Raw genomic sequence first — 13,991 nt, forward strand, 5'->3', positions numbered from 1 at the left:
ATCCGGCGATCCACAGCACTAAGTTGATGTATTCCCTCAGCGACCAGCACAGATCAGCTCCAGGCATGACGAAGCGGATATCGTCCTCTTTTGGAAGACCAAACAAAGTAGTTTCGTTTTCACAACGAAGCACACAGCGTCTTCAGGACATGGCGGCAGCGGCAACAATACTACAGCGAGAATAAAAGTTACGCCTTCTTTCTTTGCGAGAACATTTGGGCGGCGTTATGCAAATCTTCCCACATAGCGAGGTAGATATGTGGGGGCGTGTTCGAACGAGCCGTTTTAGGTAGGTGTGGCTGACTCTTAACTTTTATAAAGAATATCCCTTTGGATTTGAGACTTTAGTCTTTGCAAATTTACAGATCTTCTTTATGCACCAAGAGCTTGTAACACTCAAAAGAGAAAGGAAAAAATGAAATCACATCATATGACCCCTTTAAACAACAGATGACGTAACATAAAACCCAAATGTACATAAATGATAACAAAAACTATTAAGAAACATGATTATATAAACAAAATGCAGGGGATTCTGGGAATATCAGTTTACAGTTTTTGACTGTAATTTATAGTTGATTTGTTTATTTCTAAAAACTGTACAATTAACAGCATTTTACTGTAAAATTACATTAAATATCTGGTTAGATCTTTTAGTTTTTCCCTGACGTATACAGTACAGGAACATACTGTCAACCTATAAAACTGTTTTTTTCTCCCGTAGTGTTTTAACAATATTTTACAGTTAAATTTATACTCATTGTTTACAGTGTTTAACTAATGTATAGGATCTTGTCGTAAAATGTTACCAGTTAAGCTCTATAAAAACAGGTAGCATCCGTAGTACATAGTAATCACCAAAGAAAATAATTTCCATTATTATTTCAAGTAATTAATGTCATTTAATATAGTAATTAATGTTAACATTTCTTCTTTAAAACACTCCTGGCCTAGTTTACTTCCATTGTACAGTAATTGCACTACTGTAAGCTTTTTTCCAATTTACAGAATTAGGCTATTTTCTGTGGTAATCAACACGGTCACAAACGCCATTAATAGAGGACAGCATGTAATTGAAAATTCAGGACTTTACTGTAAGATACATACCAATCGGGTATTTAAAAATGAGTGTGTCAGCAGACTGGTCTTCACCTTTCCCCACTTTCTATATGTCAGTACATTTCAGTGTGTCACTTTCCCAGTCTCCCATGAATAATCATTTATCCTCATTTGGAAAGCTGGTTCTACTCATTGGGCAGGTGGCCCTTGAGAATCGGATGGTTAACAAATTTTGCATATTCCATGTTCAAGAACAAGGTGGCATTAATACAAAATTGATAAGTTTAGTGTATCAGCCATCAAATCCTAGGAAATGCATTCATCCGTTCCGCCACTGATGGAAGGTTAAAGTGCCCCCTCAGGCAAAAGATTAGCCAAGGACACTACTGTATTTCGATCCAATAAATGCAGCCTTGGTGAGCGCAAGAGACTTCTTTTAAAGAATTTAATAATTTACACGTCATGCTTTGTGGGTGAAAAAGGAATAATTTAAGTCACCTCATAACATCTTCGTAAGTAAAAATATACCTCCGCTATGTGGAATAACTGATGACACAAACAAAAATTCTGTGCCTATCCTGCACTGTCACAGTGTCCTCTGCCTTTCCATAGCCTACAGGCCTGCAGATTAGTGCAGTCACTTAGTCGAAGAAGAAGCTATTGAATGCGGGAAAGAGGAAAAAAACTGAAAGAAATGGGCAGGAGATGAGAGAACACCTTAAGAATATAAACCATCCATCAGGGCTGCAAAATATTTACAACTGACGACTAGCAAGCACATGATACACTCGGTGTCCCCATAATGTCTCAATCACAAATGATTCTTGAACTTGATCGGTCAAATATCTCAGACTAAATACAAACCCAATTCCAAAAAAGTTGGGACACTGTACAAATGTTTAAAATTGTAAAAATATTTCATAATATTACTGTTTTTACTCCAATAACTGTATATACATATACTAAAATAAGTAAATCCTGATTCCCTCAATCTGCATGCATTGAAATGGACAGTACAAGCAGAACTGATCCCAAAAATGAACTGGACATATTTTTTTTACAATCTCAATACTTTGTAAAGATCCATAGATGCCATCAAAATTCAAATCGGAGAAAAAAGACACACTAAAGATCTGGCGAGGAACCCAGTTTAGCGTCATATTATGTGTCTCAGATGTGTGTGTATCTTTAAATCTAGCTGAAGAGACATTTGGAAAACAGTAAATCTGACATTGAGGGAGCATGAATACACCAGAGATAATGATTGACCTGCTGTGGACCTTAATGAATATTTACCATGCGATCAATCCTTCAAAACCTCTGAGAATCTCTAGCATTCCTTGGAACGCTATAATTAGAAATAATACCATAGAGACAACAAAACAAGCTCCTGTCTGGGATGAAAGATCTGTATATCAAATCGGGAGGTGGGCTGTGTACAAAGTAAAATACAGTTTGAATCAACTTTGACTTCGGTGACGCCGGCGTTCTCAGAGGAGCTGACATACTTCCTTTGGTCAGTGCGATTTGTGGCCGGGGAAAGCTGACATAAACTTTGCCGTGTCTAGAACCGCTGCATTGCCGACTCATCCATACACATATTCATCAATGCTGTCAGCAGTGAGATGCTGGAGCTCGATCACTGCCTTTTCTTCTTAACCAAGCTTGGAAGCGCTGCAAACTGCTGGAGCCTGGTTAATTACGATCGGCCTGAGGCTCGTCGAGGCTGTTTTTGAAGGCAAGGGAACGGCACATAGCAACATGGCTTCCAGCTGTGGAAAAGCTAACCGTTTTTGTGCTTTAGTTACAATTTATGTATTACCGTCATCACTTTTTTTTACTACCGAACCAGTGTTGCTGCAAGGCTTATTTGTAAGTTTACCAATGGACTCTGTAAATTAGGCTCCACAATAGAAGCCTTTCAGCTTCTGATTGTCTATTGCCAAACATTTACCTAATCAACTTTACTAAAGCTTTACCAAGGATACGATTGAGGTCACTGCGTAGGAACTTTAAATATGTGAACAACATTTACATAGCTGATGGCATAAAATTAAACTTTAGTGCGGGAAACTATTAAATTGAATTGTCCACTAAATCTTGAGACATAGGAAAACAAAAATGTAGCACAACTTAACCTGCCAACTTTACCTTCGTTAATAGCAGTATTTCCGATTTGAAATTCAATACCTGTGCTAACGTGAGATTAAAATGCTATATTAAATATTAAACTTTTATGTAAAATGTAAATATGCAATATGCATTTAAATACATATACATTTAAGTAAATATGCATGACAAAAGACAAAAAGTTAATCTTGTATTTTTTTTACGAAAATATTCATAAATCTATTCAGTCCATATTTAACCTGCTGTGAGTTCAAGAAGATCACAAGCTAGGATAAGTTTTATAAGTTTTCATAATTTTAATTAACTGTGCTTTTATTTTCTGCTTCAGATAAATATATAAATTGTTTGTTGCCTTTTAAATACACTACCACTCAAAGGTTTGCGGTCAGGAAAAGGTTTTTTAAATGTTTTTAAAAGATGTCTCTTATGCTTACAATGCTGCATTTATTGGATCAAAAACACAGTAAAGACAGTAATACTGTGAAATATTATTACCAATTAAATAATGGTTTCTATTTAAATAGTTTTTAAAATCAAAAATAATCAAAGCTCAATTTTCAGCAGTCATTACTCCAGTCTTCAGTTTCACATGATTCTTCTGAAATCATTCTAATATGGTGCTCAACAAACTATGTTGAAAACAGTTGTTCTGATAAATATTTTTGAGGAAATTGCGATGCATTTTTCAGCATTTGATAAATAGAAACTTAACAGTTGAACAGTGAAAAGCATTTATTTATTTTAAAACAATATCAGTTCAAACTAAATTATGAAAAAGTTATTAAATTATTATTAATCAAAGTGGATACTAGGTTCCTAAATATACAAACTGTTTCGTCACAGTAGTTTTGTATCTGACAAAGATGAGTAATAGGCAAGGAAAATCACACATTCTTGAGAAAACAGAAGCTCCCAAACATAAATGAACATTTCTGAACCCTTTGACCACATTCATTAAATTGAATTCCTTGATCCATAAACTTGTTTCAGCTCTGTTTTGACCCAGTACTCAAGAACCAGTGTACAAAAAAAAACACAGTTTCCCTCTGTTTTAAGAGACATTTAGTCAAGACTACAACTTAAAATCACACCCGTTGCACAAATTGAGACTTTAACAAACAATCAAATGAATAAAACACTCATTCACCTTTTGTATTCACATACTGAGACACAATGCGACCTGATCCGAGTGGCTGCAATAAATCTAATTAGGCCTGTGCTGCATACAGAAAAAGCTTTGGGCATTTAGAGGTGATTCATCACTTACGGTAATTCTGCAATAACAGATAAACAAGCTCATATGAAACCATCCCACACAACTCATTACACTAGAGCGGCTCCAACTAATGCAATGAACTGTGGCTCAAGTATTACACCGAAGGAAATGCGTAACACATTGCCAAAGCTGCCAAAATGTAATACTCAAGGCCGAAAGCAAGAATTATATGAGCCATTCGTCTCATTTGAATTTGATTAATTGTTTTGGACAGCTTCATCCCTTCTTTGAATAAAATTGTATGGCTGCCATCATTGAGCGTAAGGAGATACGTGGATGCTCAGCTGGATTAACACTGATCCAGTGGTTAGACTAATGCAATGAACTGTGGCTCAAGTATTACACCGAAGGAAATGCGTAACACTGCCAAAGCTGCCAAAATGTAATACTCAAGGCCGAAAGCAAGAATTATATGAGCCATTCGTCTCATTTGAAGTTGATTAATTGTTTTGGACAGCTTCATCCCTTCTTTGAATAAAATTGTATGGCTGCCATCATTGAGCGTAAGGAGATACGTGGATGCTCAGCTGGATTAACACTGATCCAGTGGTTACTACACAGGAAGTATAGTATACTAATTGATGTCTAATGACTCCTGTAGGTAAGCAGAGGGAGAAGTCAGCCATCTCATTCAAACAATCAATCCCTCAACCTCTCCAGATGACTTCCTGCTATTGGGATCGAGGCATTGTTGCCTGGCAACTGAGCGTTGGTGGAGAGAAGGGAGGATAAATGTCTTTCTAATCTCAAAGGAGTCTTATTAGACAGACAGATGGACATTTATAGCTGATATTTTGATAAGAACGTTTCACGCTCTGTATGGGATTCAGGCAGGTGCACAGAAACCGATTCAGGTCAGTGACTTCATCCAATGGCGAGGTGGGAATTGCATCCGAAAACATGAGAAAGTTCTTTCATGTACTCTTGATTTTTTTCCTCCCTATAGTCTCAAAGACGTCACTGGGGTTGTTTCAGTGCTCATCGCTATTTGCTCAGATAAAAAATGTGACCACCTTCCTAAATACAACCAAATTGTACACATTGTCAAATATGACTGTAGTAAATATCTTAAAAGTAAAGATGAATGTAAACAAAGCAAGAGGGAATGTGCTGCTGCCGTCAGCAGGCTGTAAACATGTGAAGTCAGCAAATCTCTTTGGCTTCTTCTCTATTATAACCAAGCTCAAGAAGTCATACCACAGATGGCAGAGCTGGAGAGGCTCAGCCAGGGTCAAGGGTTTTCTAGTTCCTCAGGAACAGGACGTTAGGATCACATACTATTTAAAGTTAGTTACGTTTTTCTCTTTTTTGCCGTTACATTTATCGCTGGCCCTTTATTACATGCACCCACACATTTTTCAGAGCTACATCTCAAATGGCTTAAAATCCATTAAAGTTTTATAAGGAAGAGCAACAACCAATTATATTTACATGCATCAATATAATATTACATGTGATGCAAATGTCAAAATGTATTATTTTGCATTATGCATTATGGTAGAAGTATTTTTAGGTCATAACATAGTACTGTGCAAGGAACTCCATGAAAATGTCATTATTTTTCACAAATTTTCCCCTGTAATTATAATGTGTGTGAAAGGAAATATAAGCTGTTGGTCAAGTTGAGTCATGCATTTCCAACACTGTAAAAAAAAAAAAAAAAATTTAAGTTTTGAAAAAAACAAACAAAAAAGATTATTGGAATATGTTTTACAACAAAACATGTTTAATTGAACATGTTACTTGCTGTTTCTTACAATTAAAATTATTTTTAAAGGAGACCTATTATGCCACTTTTTTCAATATGTAATGTACATCTCAGGTGTCCCCAGAATGTATATGTGAAATTTCAGCTCAAAATACCCCGTAGATGATTTATTATATCATTTTGAAAATGCCAATTTTGAGTGGAAGCAGAAACACGCTGTTTTTGTGCATGTCTCTTTAAATGCAAATGAGCTGCTGCTCCCCGCCCCCTTTTCTAGAATAGGGCTGTGCCTTTACAGCTCCTTCCTCAGCGTACTCTGCCAAAAAACATTTCTTTAGTTTTGATTATCATGTCTATTGCGCTGAAATCATGCGTTTTAAAGCCATCAGTTTAAACTTCTGATATACGGTTTTCTGAGCGCAGAGAAGTTTATGTTAAAAACACACATGAGTTAGAAAAACAGTTGGTTATGTCTGTTTGGGTTTTTAGATGCACCAGGGACCTGATTATAGCACTTAAACACAGAAAAAATATCAGACTTTCATGATATGTCACCTTTAAATTTACTAGCAATTTATGAGTGAAGGTTGTTTCTACAATTTTAATTTTTTTTTACTGAATGAGTCTGGGTTGCATGAATCACATACACAACGACATATTTATCTGATTAACACAGTAATGATGGTTCATCTTCCCACATGATTATCAAATGAAGGGAGAGTAATTAGTCTGGTGCAGGATTAGCGCTTAGAAAATAGCTCAGGACAGACCTAACATCAGCTTTGGAAATCTCTGTGTGCGCTGCTCAAACTGCAACTGCTTCACTAAGAGTCAGAAGTCAATGAGGCACTTTCTACCCAAACACTGATCTCTGACACCCTCCAGAGAGGGAAAACGGATGTGAAAAAAAGCTGAACTGACCCGATTCTTTACGAGGGTTTATTGAAATGCAAGTCAGTTTCTATAAACGCCCTTACCTGAGCTTTACATCTAACACTGCACCTTAGGGGAACCTTTTGGGGAAACATTTAACCTGCTGCATTAGTATGAGGTCAATATTCACATTTACAAAAAGAACGACAACACGTTTCTTAGTTCAGCACGACAGCTCATGAAGCTCTATTCATTAATGTGCAGCCCTATCTTGAAGTTTGTAACCTTCATTCATCCTTTAGATTAGACTGAGATCAAAACTGCCTACTTAGTGTCAGGGCGCATCCTCAATGAATCTGAAAACTGCAGTATGTGCGGCTTTCGTTATTAGCTACATCAATGTAGCTTCCCTGCTGGCTTAATGAACAGAATCAATCAAACGATCCCACGTTTGGAACTTCCACTGACAAAACTCTGCATGCAGTCCTTGCGTTAGAGTCAGTTCTCAAAATGTGGCATCATCAGAGATGCCACAGATAACAGTTTGCGCATATTTACTATTCAGGAGGCTGGCAGTTCAGAATATGACAGCTTGATAGCACAGAATAAGAAAGACAGCAAGACAGCTCAGAAGATAATTGCTAAAGCTATTAATATAACTAGGGGTGGGAAGCAAGAACCGATTCTCATTCAAAATCCATAAAAAAAAAAAATACAGGATTACAGCGCACAATATTGCTACTGGATCTATAGTGGGATTGTATACAGCATGACTGGTTCAGTGCAATTCCTGAATAATGTGCTTGTGTGCTGATACTTGTTAAAGACTTTTATTGAAACCATGCAAAAAAAGAAGAAGAAAAAAATAACTCTAACTTGTTGCAAATCTGCATGGAGAAAATGTTATTCCTGAAGTGAAAGTCCACATCACATGGACTCCTTATTTAAAAGACTTAATTGTTGTCCATGTAAGAACACCAAACAATGGTAATTATGACTGCTAATTTCTGAACAAATTAAAAAAAATACAGGATTACAGCGCACAATATTGCTACTGGATCTATAGTGGGATTGTATACAGCATGACTGGTTCAGTGCAATTCCTGAATAATGTGCTTGTGTGCTGATACTTGTTAAAGACTTTTATTGAAACCATGCAAAAAAAGAAGAAGAAAAAAATAACTAACTTGTTGCAAATCTGCATGGAGAAAATGTTATTCCTGAAGTGAAAGTCCACATCACATGGACTCCTTATTTAAAAGACTTAATTGTTGTCCATGTAAGAACACCAAACAATGGTAATTATGACTGCTAATTTCTGAACAAATGACTCTTATCAGTTGGTTCCTTTTAGTAAATTAAAAACATACAGCACAATTAGTCTGATTTCCAATCAAATGATTCTTATGAACTGGTGCTTTTTAATGAATCAAAATCATACACAGGGGTGCACATAAGTGGTCCGCAGGTCACTCCGAATGCGCTGTGTAAATAAGTTCAGAGCATGCATTTGCGTACCAACACGGATGACAGCTGTTAATGCACAATTACCATTTTAGATCGACAAACTGTACTGTATAAGATTTCTATTGAAATTGAAAGAATAAATCTAGGCTTCTTGCTACCGTTTTCAAAGCACAATGCAAAACTGTGACATTTCATTCAGTGACGCTCTTCAATCGGCAGTGCTAAACTCGGAAGTGCATATACTTTCTTGCCGGCAACCAGGCAAAATAAAAGCCTGCTGATTTTAAAGTTGCAAATGATGAAAATTCATATATAAAAAAAAGAAAGAAAAAAGAAGTAAATATTAGCATTTTATTTTTAAGTTTACTATAAAATAACTGTATTTGTATTTAATATTCCCTTTTTATTTAAAAATATATTAGTATTATCACACTTTATTATTTTATTATAAATAAAACTAACTAAATAAAGTGCAAAAATATTATCACTATTATTAATTTATTTTTTATAGTTATATTTAATGGGTCATACTATGCGCAGTGTGAGGACCAAACCAAATCTCCAGGTTCTCTTATGAGAACCAGGCTGAAATACTTATGTGCACCCCTGATCACACAGCACCAACAGCGTAGTCCAATTCTCAAATAAATTGCTCTTATAAGCTGGTTCTTTATAATAAATCAAAAGCAGTGCATGGCCAGTCAGTGTAGTCTGATTTCCGAACAAAAGTCTTTATTTTTTTTTTTTACTGAATCAAAAACATACAGTGCAGGCACTGCCATTTCCAATCACGTGACACTTATGAGTAGGTTATTCGGTAACACTTTACAATAAGGTTCATTAGTTAAACATTAATGTATTAACTAACATGAACTAACCATTAGCAATACATTTGTTACTGTATTTACTAATCTTCACTAACGTTAGTTAATAAAAAATACAGATGTTCATTGTTAGTTCATGTTAGTTCACAGTGCATTAACTAATGTTAACAAGATTTTAATAATGTGTAAGTAAATGTTGAAATTAACATTAACAAAGATTAATAAACGCTGTATAAGTGCAGTTCATTATGTTAACTAATGTAGTTAACTAATGAACCTTATTGTAAAGTGTTTTGAGTTTTAGCAAATCAAAAACATAATCAAAATCAGTACCAACAAATGTAGTTCAAATAAATAAGTAAAAATATTCAGAGCCAAAAGTTTAGTCTGATTCCAAAATGAACAACTATTATGAGCCGTTTCTTTTTAGACTAACTTACTAAACCAAGTTATCAGTCATGCTCGACTCAAAATGGAATCAGAATAGTTAAGAGTCGTCAGACTCTACAAAAACCCCCTTGAACTATTAAAATGCACTTATTTTCCAATGCACATCCTGTTGAACAATTATAAATGGGATTATATGATGTATAGTACTGAGATACATGAGAATAACCTTTTGTAGAGATGGACAGCAGGGTTAGAGGTGGAGAGGGAGGTAAAGAGAAGCTGATGTGATCGGCACACTCTCATGAAGTACTCATGTTCAGCTGCAAGGTCAATAACCACTATGGCCCTTCGAGAGCTCTCCAAAATATGAGTGTGAGGGATTCATTCAACTACACTGATGGTAAATAACACTGATACTCAGCTGTGACGTAACTTGCAGAGAGTGTGCAATTTTTAACATTTGTTTTTCCTTTAATGTTCACAAACAGGGCCTTTCTCACTTCTGTTCATCTACCTCACTCATTGCCCAAAGCCGAGTATGGAGAGCACAGGAGATCTCTGAAGGCATGGAATAATGATAGTTTCATGTAAAATTCATGTAGTGCTCTGCATTATGATGTGACCTTTGGAGCGTTCCAGTTACACTGCATTTTAATTCCCACGCTGTGGTTCACAGTTCAGGTCTGAAGTGATTGTCATTAGCATATCTCTCGTCGTGTTTACTTTATGACGACTAGACGCTCAGGAGAGTTTGAGAGCCGGAAGGATGACGCATTGTCCACGGTGCTCAAGACAAATTCATCTGCAATATTTGCCTTGCTGTGAGATGAGAAGAAAAACATGAACTAACCATGAGCAATACATTTGTTACTGTATTTACTAATCTTCACTAACGTTAGTTAAAAAATACAGATGTTCATTGTTAGTTCATGTTAGTTCACAGTGCATTAACTAATGTTAACAAGATTTTAATAATGTGTAAGTAAATGTTGAAATTAACATTAACAAAGATTAATAAACGCTGTATAAGTGCAGTTCATTATGTTAACTAATGTAGTTAACTAATGAACCTTATTGTAAAGTGTTTTGAGTTTTAGCAAATCAAAAACATAATCAAAATCAGTACCAACAAATGTAGTTCAAATAAATAAGTAAAAATATTCAGAGCCAAAAGTTTAGTCTGATTCCAAAATGAACAACTATTATGAGCCGTTTCTTTTTAGACTAACTTACTAAACCAAGTTATCAGTCATGCTCGACTCAAAATGGAATCAGAATAGTTAAGAGTCGTCAGACTCTACAAAAACCCCCTTGAACTATTAAAATGCACTTATTTTCCAATGCACATCCTGTTGAACAATTATAAATGGGATTATATGATGTATAGTACTGAGATACATGAGAATAACCTTTTGTAGAGATGGACAGCAGGGTTAGAGGTGGAGAGGGAGGTAAAGAGAAGCTGATGTGATCGGCACACTCTCATGAAGTACTCATGTTCAGCTGCAAGGTCAATAACCACTATGGCCCTTCGAGAGCTCTCCAAAATATGAGTGTGAGGGATTCATTCAACTACACTGATGGTAAATAACACTGATACTCAGCTGTGACGTAACTTGCAGAGAGTGTGCAATTTTTAACATTTGTTTTTCCTTTAATGTTCACAAACAGGGCCTTTCTCACTTCTGTTCATCTACCTCACTCATTGCCCAAAGCCGAGTATGGAGAGCACAGGAGATCTCTGAAGGCATGGAATAATGATAGTTTCATGTAAAATTCATGTAGTGCTCTGCATTATGATGTGACCTTTGGAGCGTTCCAGTTACACTGCATTTTAATTCCCACGCTGTGGTTCACAGTTCAGGTCTGAAGTGATTGTCATTAGCATATCTCTCGTCGTGTTTACTTTATGACGACTAGACGCTCAGGAGAGTTTGAGAGCCGGAAGGATGACGCATTGTCCACGGTGCTCAAGACAAATTCATCTGCAATATTTGCCTTGCTGTGAGATGAGAAAGATATGGAATATGGTGTGCATATTAATTATAGAGAAGTGAAACCAGGGCTATTACTCTTAAAATGTTTTGAAAGTGAGTTGAGAAAATGTTAAACAAACAGGAAATATGGGGTGGGGGAAAAAATATATTTTACATAAACTGAATAGTAAAAACCTGTTAATGTGTCAATGACAAACAAAAAAGTTGAAATTTAAAGCATGTGCCAAGTTCCCACAAATATGCAACAAGGATGCATTAAATTGGTCACAAAAGCTTTCTATTTTAAATAAATGCTGTTCTTTTCCACAAAAAATATTAATCAGCACAACTGTTCACAGCATAATAATAATAAATGTTACTTGAGCACCAAATCAGCATATTAACATGATTTCTGAAGGATCATGGAGTACTGAAGACTGGAGTAACGGCTGCTGAAAATTCAGCTTTGCATCACAGGAATAGATGTTCATTATAGAATGGGTTTATTCAAGAATGAATTGCATTTTTAATTAACTTTTGAATAAAGTAATAAATTCAGACTCAATTCAATTCATATTAAAAGAGTGTCATGTCACTGACCCACTATAAAGCCCCGTTCACACCAAGAACGATAACTATAAAGATAATGATAATAGCATCCACACCAGCGAACGATATCGTCTGTTTATTCTAAGCACACGCACGTCTGCCGCTTTAACGCTTTAAATTCGTCACAGCAGGATGGATTCTGATTGGCTGTCCATTTTTTATCGTTCATCAGCTGAAGAAAAATTGTTTTGTTGTTTTGTCCAACGATATCGTTTCTCTTTGTCTTTATCATTATAGTTGTGGTGTGGACTCAATATTCTTAATATTCTTTAATATTGAGAATGATTTTTAGAACTATATCTTTATGGTATCTTTATAGTTATCGTCCTTGGTGTGAACGGGCCTTAAGAATAAAAAAAGAAAAGAAAATACAATTGTACAGAAATTAATAGCTATAATCTTTCAGTTTAATATAAGAATAGTTATTGGGAGTCAAAGAAAAATTAAATAATCATTATCGGTAGTGCTCCATCAACTGGATGAGCCCAATATTATTTATCAATTATATAATCTCCCACTTGCAATATCATACGGTAATAAAATGACCCAGAAGAGATGACTGCAATTTTGTTTGTGATCTAAAGGTTCAGTGCTTCTATACAAATGCAAATGAGAATTTTAGTATCCAGGCTGAAGATGTAGCAAGACCGCATTTTGTGGCGAGTAGCTATAAGGTGCTTGGCAGAGACTCCACTTTTTTTTGTTAACTCAAATTAATTGCTTCATGATTTGCTCATGAATGAGATCGCCTGCCCCATTCACCGTGCAATACGTTTCTCTCGCTACAGCTAGACAAATATCATTTTCAAAGGCAGGAATCTAACCTATTTTATGCCTGTCTAGAGCACAATGAGAATTTAATCAATGAATAATTTCATGCTCAAGCAGTGAATTTGGTTCACAGTGACTTTTGGAAGTGACCTGTGTGTGTGTGTGTGTGTGTGTGTGTGTGTTGGCCAACTTTATCTGATTTTCTCGGACATCCATCAACAGGAGGTATGGGAGAATGGATGGAGAATGGGCGTACCGTGCAAAGGTCCTTGTACTGCATCTTCTGGAACTTGGTGTCGGCGTTGCCGGCGCACAACTCTACATATCCCAGCACCACCTGGAAGACAGTGTTGTGGATGGCCTGGGTGAAGTGCATGTGCAGTTGATCCATGGCCGTCTGGGTAGAAAGTGGAAAGACAGGAATGACAGATTAACACTGGATCGTCTGTAGGAAGAGTTATTTTTTATACAGGAGTATTTTTATATAGCATATTCACAAAGGCATCAACGAAAAAAGAAAAAGAAAAATCAATATTATAACCTACCAATTCTTTCTTGCATTGCGCAAAATGATATTTTTAAAGTGAACATCTCTGTATGTTTAAAACCTGCTGTATTGACCTTTCTCCACAGAACTGCTTTGAAGCTAGCAGCTTTTCTTCTCACAACCATTAGATGCTTTCACCATCACAAAAAAAACAAGCAATGGGGTTGTATCCTACAAAGCAACACATAAATAATAATAAAAAAACTCAAACCACAGTAAATAAAAACTTTTTTTTTTTACTTTAAAGTGTCCATGCACATTTTCTAATAAAGAACCAATAAATGACTTTTAAACAGCCCGATTTCTTCCTTAATTATTATTTTTATCTTGTTTAACACTAAAAATATTATAGTACATATTC

General features: G+C 35.8%; 1 protein-coding gene across 1 annotated transcript in view; it reads right to left on the bottom strand.

Moving 5' to 3' along the window:
• Positions 1-13,991, bottom strand: part of LOC107567963 (syndetin-like) — a 40,331-nt gene that overhangs the window by 25,659 nt on the left and 681 nt on the right. The window contains exon 2 of the mRNA XM_016253785.1: positions 13,692-13,694. The gene's annotated coding sequence lies outside the window, so the exon portion shown is untranslated. The remainder of the gene's footprint in view (positions 1-13,691; positions 13,695-13,991) is intronic.

Source organism: Sinocyclocheilus grahami, unplaced genomic scaffold (genome assembly GCF_001515645.1).
Source record: "Sinocyclocheilus grahami isolate Dianchi unplaced genomic scaffold, SAMN03320097.WGS_v1.1 scaffold1202.1, whole genome shotgun sequence".
NCBI lineage: Eukaryota > Metazoa > Chordata > Actinopteri > Cypriniformes > Cyprinidae > Sinocyclocheilus > Sinocyclocheilus grahami.